This window comes from Pan paniscus, chromosome 4 (assembly GCF_029289425.2).
Source record: "Pan paniscus chromosome 4, NHGRI_mPanPan1-v2.0_pri, whole genome shotgun sequence".
Classification (NCBI taxonomy): Eukaryota; Metazoa; Chordata; class Mammalia; order Primates; family Hominidae; genus Pan; species Pan paniscus.
In genome coordinates, this window is record NC_073253.2 from 138,103,567 (window position 1) to 138,117,259 (window position 13,693).

The 13,693-nt window shown below is 46.0% G+C and overlaps 1 protein-coding gene and 1 long non-coding RNA gene across 15 annotated transcripts in view; one reads left to right on the forward strand and one right to left on the reverse strand.

Annotated features, from left to right (window-relative positions):
* Positions 1–13,693, forward strand: part of ARHGAP26 (Rho GTPase activating protein 26) — a 460,401-nt gene that overhangs the window by 90,508 nt on the left and 356,200 nt on the right. The gene's annotated exons all lie outside the window — the stretch shown is intronic.
* Positions 401–12,932, reverse strand: LOC130541548 (uncharacterized). The gene is made up of 6 exons (XR_008955618.2): positions 9,555–12,932; positions 8,612–8,844; positions 7,590–7,665; positions 1,102–1,360; positions 799–958; positions 401–539 (listed from the first exon to the last, which is right to left on the reverse strand). It is a non-coding gene; the product is annotated as an uncharacterized LOC130541548 (long non-coding RNA).

Consider the following 13,693-nt stretch of genomic DNA (forward strand, 5'->3'; position numbering starts at 1 on the left):
GCCAATTAGGAGTCCAGGCCAGAGATGATGGTGGCATGGACCCAAGTCTTTCTCAGGGTACCAGTTGGAGGAGAGGAGAGCTAATTGAGGTTGTAAAGCAATCCTAGGGTATTCCCGTGCCCAGGACCGGGTACTTAATCTGTGGGGCTCCTTTTCCAAAAGCAGACATAAGTACTGTTAAAAGCATTAAAATAGAAAGCTGTTTTCTTTCTTTCCTGGTTTCTTTCCTGACGTGTGGTGGTATTTTTAATCTGCCCATGTTCTTCTAAAAAGGAAGAATTAAAATTTTAAATTATTAGTATGAACTCTTCTGTTCATCTTTATATTGTACAATGCCAATTTTCAATAAGATCATCTGACTTATATGCAGAATCACTAGAATTATACAATCCAATCCATATTTCATAGCTCATATGCATTTATTTCATTCTTCCAAGAACAGTGGAAATGTTGCACAAAATCAGTTTTCATTTTTCTTCTTGATGCATGCACATTTTCCCAGTATGCTCCACCTTCAGCTTACGATGTGTGAGGAGGGCCTGAAAGGAAAGGAACTATGGGTTGCCCAGTCTGTCTCTGTCCTAGGTTACCATGATCAGTGTCAGTGGTTGGCTTATCCAGGGAAATAACATGAGGAAGAAGGCTATGATAGGGTTCCTGGGCCGTTCATGGTTCTTCGGATGCCATTGTCTCATTGTCGTCTTCTTGCATCTGGCAAGTTCTGGTTGAAATGGTAGGTGTAACCCCTCAGGGCTGTCAGCGTTCCCCCTTACTCAGTCGTAGATATAAGACACTTACCTTGCACTTACTTTGAGTCTCACTGAGCTCCCACACATGGTGGGTCCACCAGAATTCTGTGCACTGGGGCCACAAGGAGCCCCAGTGGGCCCGCATGACATCCAGGTTGTTGTTCCTGTCTCCTCTACACACACATGCTCCACTGTCGCACTGGATCTCACTTGCAAAACACAAGTTCAAAGATAAAATTATTAAAAATTTCAAGAGAGCTACAGCAGAGCATTAAGCCAAGCAGGCCCTTCTGAGCATGGGACCCTGTGCATCTGTACTGGTTGAATGCCCATGAAGCCGCCCTGCCTATACCTTAGGCACTTGCAATTTTCAGCTGCCCTGTGAGCCTGTTTTCTGGATTCACTTGAGTCTGTGTGTCAGGTTTAATATTTGCAGGCTCAGAGAAGATTAGCTGGGCAGAGCCTGTATTGGCAGCTCCAGCCTAGGACTGTAGTCCAAGAGTGCTTGGCTCTCCAGCTGCCTCTTCTGTGGGAAGCCTGGTTTCCGGATTGGTTTCTGGGCAGTCAGCACCAGGGCCATTCATCAGCTCCAGGTGCCGTGAGCTGGGTTTCTACAAAACAAAGATGTGTTCCCAGTCAGTTGTGTAGGCTTCAGAATAAGGAGACATGATTGAGAACATGTTTTGAAGAAGACTCAGGCTTCAGAATTTGTGATTTTTAAATTGAATTAGGATGTTTCCTCCTCCCACCCCTGCTGTCACCTAGCTTTCTTCTACCACGAGCATTAATTGCCTGCTTTGGGAACATTTGTAAACCCACTCTCATGATTTAGAAGATCCAGCTTGCTCTGTGGAGCTCCACCTTTGTCATCTGGAGGGGTTCCATTACTGGTACTTAGTATTAGATGTTCTGAAGGGTTAGGTGGTATCAGCTCTCAAACTTCAGCATGGATAAGAACTGCCTGGGAAGCCCAGGCTCCTAGGCCTCAGCCCTAGAGATTTTGATTGAGGGTGGGCTCCCTGGAAGGGCTCTTGCAACACCTATTGCAAGCGGTGTTCAGACACGTTTTGAGAAACACTTATCTTTGGCCTCTCTCATTCTGTGGTGGTCTGCAGTGGCAAGGGGTACTCCTTGCTGGAGCATGAGTTCCTGCCTGGACTGGAATCCAGGCTGGAGAGGAGACGGTGCAGAGTGGGGAGGCGGGGAGCCTGGGGATTTCGTGGGCACCTATGAGGAGGGTAAGTGTTTGCCCACTCAGGCTGAGCACAGCCTCCCCTGAGGTATAGCAGAAAAGTGACTAATTAAAGAGGGGATAAAAGAAAGTGAAACCAATTTCTGGGAATGTTATTAGGTGTGGCTTTGTTCAGAATGGCTAGGTCCGTTTTTTTTTTCTTTTTTCTTCCAGAAACATGAATTTAATCCAGGGGGAGATGAGTGGATTTTTGTTTTTTAACTGAATTTATTCTGATGCTTAGGAGTTGCCACCTTGCTTCCTGTGGTATTAGTGGCAAGGAGTGTCTGAGCTGTGTCCAGGGATCAGGTGGATTCAGTTTTGATCCTAATTATGCTGTATGGACTGACGGTGAGGAGGAGGGCGAGAGGAAGTCAAAGTGGTAGGGGCCGGGTGGCTTCATTGTCCTTTCATTTTTACGCAGAAACAAATCAGCCTGGCATGTTATTTATTAAATATATATGTAAATGATTCTAATACCTATGGTTTATTGAGTGTTTGCTGCCGGCCAGGCCCTGTGCTAAGCACTTCAGTGCATCATCTCTCTCTCACAGGAGCCTCAGGAGATAGGTTTCCCTTTAGTGCCTTTTCACACAGGTGGAAATTGAGTACCTTGTAAATGGGTGAGATGGGATTTTGAATGCTGGGAGTCTGTTAACCACAAATCTAAGCTTATTTGGCTGGATGAAGGCCTCGATTTACCCACCATGCCTTGTTTTTCCCTTGATTGCCCTCAAATTCATGTTAGCTGTTGGTAGGAACAGTGCAGGGGTTTCTGATCCTTGTGTATGGCTCCAGGTTCTGCCGTCTGTGACTTTCCGAATTCACAACTGTTGAATGCCAGTGAAACTCTGATTCTTTGGGCTTGGTTATGGGTTGGCTTGTTTGTTGTTCCTTTTTTTCTTTTTGTTCTTTGCTAGAGAAAGCTAGAAAGCTCAGGGATTACAGGGAGGTGACAGGCCTTGGTTTCTCTTTTCCTGCTTTTCAAGTGAGGTTCTTGCTTGCCCAAATTTGTTCAGGGCAAATGTGATTGCATGGACCCTGGAAGAGGCAGGCCTAAGGATGTGGAAAGACAGTAAGTTGTAGAACTTATAGACGTTGAGTTTTCCATTCACAGTTCTAACTCCAGTCAGAAAACCTTGTAACAGAAAGATTTGCATCCTGTGATGACCTGTGGAGAAATTAATTTGGCTGGAAATGTATTATCAGCCCTAATTTGTTATTTTGAAGTTGTCCTCTTTTTCATTTAAAGGTTTTACAATTATTTTGGTAACTATTTCTGCAGACTTTTCTGAGGTAGCAGTATTTTCCTTTTGTAATATGCATGAAGAAAGGCATAGAACAAGGATAAAATGGCAGTCTTTTGGTAACTCTCTGGTAGAAGTGGTGGTACTCAGCTTTGTAACTGTTTAACCAAGTTCTGGGTTCTGTCTGGGTGCGTGGGCCCTGACTGTGTGAACCTGGACAGGCAGAGCAGTCCTTCCCAATTTCCTCATCTGCTTGACTTCTCTGGCTCTTTGTCCTGAATTCCATTTATTGGCAAGGCCTTTCTTTTACTTATAAACCTCTTCCAAGAAGGTCTGGCTTTCACTGTAAGTTTACGACGATAAATTTTCAGATGGTACACGTCACCCTCTTAATCTAATTGAGCCAGGACATCATTGTGAAGACATCATTTCATTTGGGGGGTATTAGTTGCTATGGTTATTTGCTGAGACTAACAGAGTCTGTGTTCTCTCAATTGGATTTTTGGAAACTGCTCTTTGAGAATGACATAGAGGTGTGCCTTGCTGTAGGAATATCCAGTATATAACCTCACCATTAAAAATAAAAGGCACAGAAAAGATACTTTGGGAGGGATCTTAGAGCTAGAGAAAGGGGTTGGCTCCTTGGTTTTCAAGTGAGGTTTTTTTTCTTTTTGAGAAGGAGTCTTGCTCTGTCACACAGGCTGGAGTGCTATGGCACCATCTCGGCTCACTGCAAGCCCCGCCTCCTGGGTTCAAGCGATTCTCCTGCCTCAGCCTCCCGAGTAGCTGTGATTACAGGTGCCCACCACCACGCCCAGCTAATTTTTGTGTTTTTAGTGGAGACGGGGTTTCACCGTGTTGGCCAGGCTGGTCTTGAACTCCTGACCTCGTGATCCGCCCACCTCGGCCTCCCAGAGTGCTGGGATTACAGGCGTGAGCCACTGCGCCCAGCCTCAAGTGAGTTCTTTTAAGGCCGAGTGTGTCACATAACTTTCCCTAGGTTCACATGTATAGTTGGTGGCTGCACAAGGAGACACGCCATTTCTGGTTCTTTTTCTAGGTTCTTTTCTATTCTGTCTGCAACAGCTTAAGTTCTCTCAAGGAATTTATTCATTCATTCCTCCAATATATATTGAGGTCCTGTATGTTCCAGGCACGTGCTAGGAGAATAAAGAAGCTGTGATCTTCGCTGTCAGGGTCTTGAGTGGGAGTCCAAACCCTTGCCTTGGAGGGTGTGGTGCCTGGATCAGCACCATTGGCTTCATCTGGGAATTAGAAATGTAGACTCTCAGGCTCCCAGGCCTGCTGGATCACATTGGAATTTTGACAAGATCCCAGGTGATTGGGTGCACCTTAAAGCTTGAGTAGCTGTCTCTGCTGCAGAGGAAAAGGCATTCCAGAAACAAAATCTAAGTCTTGAGGCTCAAGCCAGGATCAACCCTCCCAGCCCCACTGCCTCCTATCTGCGCACCTGCTTGGTGTTGAGCAGAACAGAACTGCTGAGGTGCTGAGAGAGAGGAATCCCTGCTCCACCTGCCCCTCCCCACCATTCTTAGGCCTCTATCTCCCTCCATCTCCACCCACCAGCCCCTACCGGTTTTTCCAGCCCTAGTCTGACCCAGTGAGTGGGTCTGACTTGTGTGGTCTCCTCTTAATTCGCCACCCCCTCCCCTTTCTAGAAACGTGTCTACCTTAGGGGCCAAGCTCAAGTTCCACCTTCTGAGGAAGCCCAGTACTTCAGGCCTGTGAACGCTGTCAGTCTCTTGTGTCTTAAATGTCGTCTTAACACACTCATTCTTTTATCTGTTTCATCTGGGGCTGGCCTGCCTCCCCAGGCAGTGGACAGAAAGGATTTGATGATAGCACTGTTTCCCCGATGCATTTAAAAGGCACGACTTGAGCTTAATAAACTTCACAAAAAGAAACCCATACTGCTTTGAGTTCATTTAGTTAAAAAATGGTTTAGTTAAAAAATGGTCCATCCGGGTTTTGCCTTGCCTTTCATCTGCCAGGGGTGAAAGGAAATTGTAAATTTGTAGAAGCATTAGGGGTTTTCTGAGCACTGAAGAAAACCCTTAGGAACTCAGGTGTGTTTTTAGTAGTTCACAAGAATGGGGTTGATCTGGTGACTCAATGAGGCAAAAATTGCTTAATTGTTATGGTAATTAAGATTCTCCTTTGGTTGATTCTCCTTTCTCCAACCTGCTGGTAAACTTCCACTCCACCTCTGCTGTGGGAAGGAAAGCAAGGCAGGGCCGAGGGCATCCCTGTCCTCTCTCTTCCAGAACATGTGTCTTTCCTATTTTGAATTCCCACAACAGCACAATGTACCTGTGAGGTACATACTATCCTCACAGTTACATACATGCTTGGAAAGGTTGGGTAATTTGCTAAAGGCCACACAGCTGGGAAGTGAGAGACCGGGATTTAAGCTGATGTTTGCGCAGCCAATGCGCGTCATACGCCTCTGAATTACCTTCCCCTTGCCCCGTGTGTGTGTGATATTTGTACTTGAGCTGCCTGGAATTACCCTCTCTTTTTTGTTCCCTCACTTGATTAGTCCCTCTCAAAATGGGTTTCTTTGTTTTCATTAAGAAATGTCCACAGTCTTCCTTGAGGGAGTTTTTCCTGTGGTGACCTTCTGCTGTCTTATCATGTCTTGGGGCAGCATGTGAATGCAGTTGTTCTAAATACAGTACCTCAGTTCTCTGTGCCAGGGCTGAGCTGGGGCTGGGCTCTTTAGGGGTTGAGTTTTCATCAGAGATCCAATGCTGACTAACTCACTTGACACAGCGGTCATTGATCCAGTAAATGTTTATTAAGCACCTACTATGTGACTTGCACTGTCATTAAGCCAGTCCTTAATTTCTTCATCTAGAAGAGGTCAGGTACTTTCACTTAACTCTCAATGTTCTTATGAGGAAAAGCCAATATAGCACTTTGGAAATACATATGTATTTGTATACATTATTTGCATACAGTTAGGTATAAGTCATAGTGGGCCCAGAACTTGGAGTTTTCAACACAGAGAAGTTTTTTTTTTTTTTTTTTTTTTGAATCCCTTATAACTCTTTCCTTATCTCCTGGCTGACCAATGGTCTGTGCACAAATGTCCAAATTGAGAGGTGTTGCCTGTCATTTAGTTACCTACAGGGAGAATGCCCCTTGGCTGTGGTTGCACATTCTCATAGTGAAGCTTGCTGGAGGAGTTACAGTAGGTGTCTCCAACAAAGTTCTGGGCCAGCTCCTTAGTAAAAGGCTTAATTGTTGTTTAAGTTGATCTTGTTGCTCCTCTGTATAACAATCCAGTTCCCATTTCTTTAAGGTAGTAAGTTCAAATTCCTTAGCTTGGCATACAGGTCCTTCCATGGTTTGATTCTAACCGGTCTTCCCACTCTGACCTCCTGTCCATCTAGTTAAACTTGCTGCTTTTTCTGGGTAGGTTCTGCATTTCGCATCTCCTTGCTCCATGTTTCCACTTCTATAGCATCTTCCCGTGACTGCTTCCGCTTCCCTTTTCTACATATCCAAATAGGACTGAACTTTAAGGTTCAGCTCAAATGCTACTCCCTGTTCTTTTTCTTTTTTCTTTTTTTTTTTTGGAAGCCCCCTCCAATGGCCCTAGCCGGAATAATATCCCACTTGCATTTCTGTAGCCATTTTTGTCTACTCTCTGATTGCCCTAGCACAGTCTACCTTAATTTTGTAGTTTTGCACACACAGATTAGGCCCTTCTAAAAATTGTATTCCCCTTAAGGCACAGAATGTATACATACCATCTTTTCATTTCTTTGAATACATTGATACCAGATTCTCAAATATTTGAGTAAATGAGGCAATATAGTGTAGTAGTTAAGAGTTTTGGAGTCAGAGAGACCAAGTTTCTTACATTACCACTCATTCCCCGCATGATCTTGGGCACGTTATTTAACCTCTCTGAGCCTCAGTTTCCCATCTGCAAAATGGAGGTAATAATATCTACTCAACAGAATGGTTGTGAGGATGGAGGGATTTAAAGTACTTGGTAAGTACAGTATTCAGTAAGTTAATGTATATAATATATTCATAGTTATTTGGATGTAGATTAAGGTGAGTTTGGGTAGCCCAAATTATTTTTAAGGGGTATTTCATCTAAATAGAATTAGAAACCTCATTTTGGAAAGAGGAACACGTCTTTATTCTACTTGATTTCATTTTAAAAATCAACTCTGAAAATTTCATTAGCCTTAGTGCTCTGGTTGGAAAAACAAATTTTCCAGAATCAGTGCTGGTGATGGCCTCATTTAGGAAATGCTGTTTTAGGGAAATGGCCTCAGGAAAAGCACGCAGATGTATGATCAGAATGCATGTCATGTAACGTACCGTGGCTGATGTGGTCGGTGGGCACATCATCCGCCTGGGGGAGATAAGAGGTTTTCTGAATCTGCTCCAGCCAGATCTGAAAGAATGTGAGAGACACTGTGGTGGTGACTTCATCCCTATACCCCTCCCACTCCATGTCTCAGGCTTGACTTGCTGTATGAGAGCACAGGCCCTCCGAATGTGTTAGAGCACTTCTTTCCATGTGGAAGCCAGGGCCCCTCTCTCAGTTGCTGAGTGTCCACTGGACATTTCTAGGTGGTTATTTGTTCCTCAGTGGGACAGGATCTGTTCTCAGCACTGCCTTTAAGGCTGGCCCTGTCATTTCTCCTTGAGTCTTAGCTGTTTAAATTAGCTGCTTGGTCAAGGTGTTCTCTGATATAGTTGATTGCCACCTAGTGGCCACAGGTAAGACCGTGTGTCACGGAAACGAGAAAAATGCTATGGAGAATTTTGTTTCATTCTAAGATTTGCACAGGGTGTGTGTGTGTGTGTGTTTTGTTTGTTTTTGCTAGTACAATGCCAGGAGTCTGGGCTGCAGAATGGTATTTACAAGGGACTGTAACTTGCTTTTCTTATAATGAAGCACATCGAAATAGGTTTAAAATGCTACATACAGACTTGGGGAAATGGGGAGTCGTTGGAAATGCCTCTCTCCAAGCACAGTTTCTGATTGGATATGTTCTCAGTTTTCCCAGATACGGGGAGAAAGAAAAGAGCGATCTCTGGGGACTCTTCCTTAAACTGTTTTAACTGCAACCTGGGGCTTGTGCTGGGGCTAAGAGAGGACAGTTGGTTGTGGCCAGCAGTTGGGTTGTATGTAGCTCATTTCTCCAGCTTCCTTGGTATAGGTGAGGTTTTATTTTATGCTCCTGCTGGTGGTAGCTCTCCCTCCAGCTCTGTGGGACTCTTCCTCAATGGACAACATGAAGGGAGGTGGTCACATGCTAATAGGAAGCACATTCCCACATATATATCAGGCTCTAGCCAGACTTACGTAAGTTGGAGAGTTTGTCCTAACTTACCTGCTTTTTTTTTCACATGTCAAACATTGAGTTGGGAGGTTCACCTTTGATGAAGGCTAATGGACTTATGGAGTGCCCAACTTCCTCTCTCTTTGTTCTTTCTGCAATACCTGCTCTCAGTCAAGCAGTAGAGTGTTGGGCTTTGGGGATAGAGTGGTGAGCATGAAGGGATATGATCCTCGTCCTTATAGAACGTACTAGTTGGGGAGGCATTACTTGAAGAGAAGAATTACCTGAACAAATATAAAATTGCTCTAAAGAAAAGATGTATAGTGTAGTACTCAGAGAGTGAGAAATAGGGTTGGGTTCGGCCTGATTAGAGAAGTCAGGGAAGGCTTCCTGGAGGAAAGAACTTTTGGGCCAAGGGCTGCAGGCAGAGGTGGCATGTGGTGGCAGGTAGGAGTTGGGCATGCCCCAGGAACTGGCAGAGGCTGGAGCAGCTGGAGCCCAGAGAGGGGTGTGGGGAGGCCAGACCCTGCAGGGCCTCTCAGGCCTTGGGAGGGCCTTTCGTCTTCACCTCCAGAGCTCTGGGAAGCCATCACAGGGCTCACTGCTGGTATTGACACAACTGGGTGGAGAACTGATTTGACGGACAAAAGTGGATGTGGGGAGGCCAGAGAGGAGCAGTTGCAGTTATCTGGGCAAATGGAGGTGTTTTGTTTAGGGGCTGCTGATAGTGATGGGAAGGAGTGGGCAGAATTGAGATGTGCTTAGGAGACTTGGGAATGGACATGGCACATGAGGGAGCCTGCTGTGTGAGAGGATGACATGTACTGGTGACTTGTGCAGCAGGGTGAATGGTGGTGCCCTTCATCACACTGGGGATGCAGGAAGAGGCCCTCGGCTGGCTCTCTGGGGAGAGGGTGGCAGAGGGTGTTTGAGTAGAGAGAGTTTTGTTTTGAGTGTGTTGAGTTTGACCTAGGAATGGGGGTGTGGGCTAAACCTGAAGTCTCTCTGGGGCTCGTGTCCATCCATGTCTCAGCTCTCTGTCATGGGTCCTCTCTGGGGACTCTCAGGTGTTCCACCTGTAAGCCAGCTTGTGTTTCCTTGCCCGCTCACATCGTACAACAGGTTTGGAGGGACACTGTGTCCAGCCCTGTCCGAGGCACTTTTTGTGCATTGTGACATGAAGCCATTCATGAATAGTTCCAGAATTATTCCAAATACAAGGTGATGAGGCACAGGGAGTAATTGGCGTCCAGGAAAGGAAGAGATTAACAAGGCCTGGGGACTTTGGTATTCTTGAGCTTTAGGCAGCCATGAGGCCAATCCTGTTGCAAGTTCTAACCTCAGTGATGGCCTTTCTGAACTGTAATCACTTTCTTTTCTTTTCTTTTTCTTTTTCTTTTTTTTTTTTTTGAGACGGCATCTCACACTGTCGCCTAGGCTGGAGTGCAATGGTGCAACCTCGGCTCACTGCAGCCTCAGCCTCCCGGGTTCATGCAATTCTCCTGCCTTAGTCTCCCTGAGTAGCTGGGATTACAGGTACACACCAGTACACCCGCTATTTTATTTTATTTTTTTTTGTATTTTTAGTGGACATGAGGTTTCACTATGTTGGACAGACTGGTCTCGAACTCCTGACCTCGTGATCCACCCGCCTTGGCCTCCCGGAGCTGTAATCACTTTCTAAGTCCAAAGAGAAAGATGTGACTGAGCAGCAAAACATTTCAAGGGTAGTTAATACACAATTTTGGTAACTGTGGAGGTCACAAAGGCAATAGATGCACTGAAAATACAGTAGTAAGGTTACCTGAGTCCATGTTTGTGTGTGCACATGTATGTTAAGTTTTACCCAAGGAGAAAAAGGAAATGGCTTGACTTGTGGTATTACTGGTACAACTTGTATAAAATTAAGGTAGATTCTAATTTTTAAAAAATTATGGTAAACCTTCTGTGTTAGTGAAAGTTGGATCTATTTGGGTTAAATTCTCTTAAATCCGGTGCAGATTAATATCTGCTGGCATCTCCAAGAAAAGAAGGGCACTTCCTCTAGTCCCTGAGTGAGCAGGTGGCTCTGGGAGCAGTCTCTCAAGGCCCAAACTTCTAGCTGCTTCCATATTTCTTAGCCATCTGGTCCCCTCACTCAGAGAAGCACAGCCCTACCTACTCTGGAAAGCAGATACTTGGCCTCCCCAGATGCCGGCAGTTATGACTTCCCTCCACTCTGGCCAGCATTCTGCTTTTCTAGCAACAGATGTTTCTGCAAAGTAAATATTATTGACTCTGATTGGCTCCTTGCTGTGTCTTGCACTGCCTGTACATGAAACAGCAGGGTTATATGAGGAGGGTGCCACGACGCTTGGCATGCACCCAGCACCAGTGCCAGCCTCTTCTCTTTTCTCTCTCCTCTTACTGGAATGTGTGTGTTAGATTCCTGTGTGTATCAGAGGGAAAGCTCTTGAAATAAATCTTTGGGCTGCTCCATATCCAAGGTGAAAATCTACATAAGATACCACCAATCTTACTGGATTGAAATTGGCAAGAAGCAATGGTTTCTAGGTAGAGAGTTCTCTTTTTAGTGTTGTTTTCAATCTCTCAAGTAACATAGAGGGTTTACCTTAATGGGGTGAAGTGGTATGGTTTTCCCACATACTACAAGGATCTCAGTTCACAGGACTTAAGTCACAGGTCCTCTCCTTAGTGGCCTTGCACTCTTAGGTCAGTCCTTTAACTTCTCCGAGCCCCAAACAGTTATTCATGCTTACCTTTCCTGGTTCCTCTTACTGGAGGATTCATATATGAGGAAAGAATAGCCCAGCTATACCTAGAACTGAGTCTTGTGATGTGCAGAGTGCCTATACAGTGTTTCTCACTGGATCCTCCCTGCCTAACCCACAGGCTGACAGTCTCCGTCAGATGAGATAACTGAGACTTTATGACTAACCCAGGGTCGGTTACATATCTGATCTATGTTGGAGCTGGAACTTGAACCCAGGAGCTGTGGGATTGGGGTGGGGGCAAGGGGTTAGGGTTGATCACCCTGTCACCAACACCCCATAGAATGCAAGTGGAGAAGGGAGGTTCTCCAAAACAAGCTTGAGATGCTGTCCCAAAGTCTGGGGAATGGATTCCAAACAAGTAAAAGGACAGGTGTCCACTTTAGCTTTACTGAAAAATTCCTCTATCAAGCCTGAGGTGAGTTCCTTTTTGAGGTCCATTCATTAGGATTCTCACTCTACCCAGCTTTCCTCATTGGCCTGAAGCCCAATACTGACTCCATACCAGCAGTCATTACCTAATCGTCTGTCGGGGGATCAGCCTGTCCTTCAGCTTCATGGGGTCCTCACTGCTTCTCAGGCTTGCACTGTGGCAGGGTGTGCTCTGTGCCAGTGGACAAGGAAATCAGGTCACCTGCTGGTCATAAGCTAACAGGCCCTGCCCTGGTTCAGTGGGTCCCCCTGTGCAGAAGCCTCACAAAGGCCCCGTTGTGCATGACCAGCCACTCCCTGATCCTCATGGCAGCTACCCTTGGCAGTGCGGCTTTTCAGGTGTGTGCTGGGAGCTTTCCCGAGCCTGGCTTGCATTTCACCTGTTTCCACTTTGTTGAGGTGATTGAGTTTCTCTTGCTTATGGGGGAGGCACAGGATTGTCGGGTGGGTAGAAAGGCAAACCTGTGTTACTCTTAGTGCAGATCTTTGTGAGTTCTCATCAGGGAACATTCTGACTAAAATGGGAATGTGTATAACCACACCCACATTTGATGCACACACATTTGGAGGCTCCAACAGAACATTGTCTTCCACTCTAAAATATTATTCTTTCCCTTTTTTCTCGTGTCTACCTGTAGCCTCCTCCTGCCTTCCTACTCATGGTGTTCTGGCATTTGGGTGCATCTGTTTCCTTCTTGGCTTGCCTTTTGTCATTTGTATTCTGAGGGATAGCCTCAGCCTGGGCTGGCCATTTTTGTCAGATGCCTGAGTCCCCTGCCAACATCTTTTGACATTTTGGTAAGGACCATTCTGTGAAAGTGACTGAACGAGGGAGAGATCAGAGACTGTTGGCTCCTGTGTTCCCCTTCTCCACCCCAAGTGCCTTCTTTTGGTGTAGAGCAGAGTGCTTTGGACAAGCCGCAGCTATCTCGGGACCGTGTCATCACAGCGTGTGGGAGGGCAGTCCAGGAGCAGGAGCTGCAGCTGCTCTCCATGCAGTAGCTTGAGCCCCGGTCCTGAGAACAGCAGCACAGCCCACGCCCAGCTCTTCCACTAGCAGCCATTGCTTGGAATGAGCACTGGGGATTGGATTTGTATCCAGTGCCCCCATCCCCACCGCCCCCCACATTTATTCAGCATACACTGAGCAGGATGCACTGCCAGGTACACAGAGGAAACAAACCAAAACAAACAGAAAGATGGAAAACACGATCCCTAACCTCAAGGGACAAATCTGGGAGCTAAGAAAAAGTACTGGGAGTCGCGGATGCTTTTATTCTAGTAGGTTATGTTGATCTGTGCAGCCACAATACACGCCCCCACCACCCATATCTTATTAAAGCCAGGCCTTGTTGCTGGTTCTGCCTCATGTTTCCCTCCCTTGGGCATTTGGACATAATGCCATTTCCCCTTCAATGAGGGAACCATGTATGAGGGTAATTTGAATGATTAGCCTAATCTGCAGGAAGACTGCACATGGAATTAAGTTAAGCACATTTGTCCTCAGCAGCCAGATCTGCCAGTCCACTTAAAGGTACCTTGGTGGTTTCATACCCTTAAGAGATGTTGAAGGCTCCGGAAGGATCACTGGCTTTCATTACTATCTTCAGTGAAAGTTTATGATGATGACTTTTTAATGATAAGGGCCCTTGAGAGTTTTTCTTATGGATACTGTGTGTGGAATGTGTTTTTACCCTAATACAAAACATTGCTGGGGCTTTGTTCTCCTGGTGGTGTTGGATGTGGCCAGCCAGGAAAATTCAGGTGAGCTTTGTCAGGCTGGCGGTCCACTCTGCTCATGAGGAGAGTGGAGAGGGTTGTGAGAACCTGGGCCTCGCCTGTGCTTGAGTCAGAAGAGGAAGGCCAGGTGCTATGGGCAGGGCAGTTCCCAGCCCCTCCTTCCAGCCTTCTCCAGGCTCCCTCCCTAGTG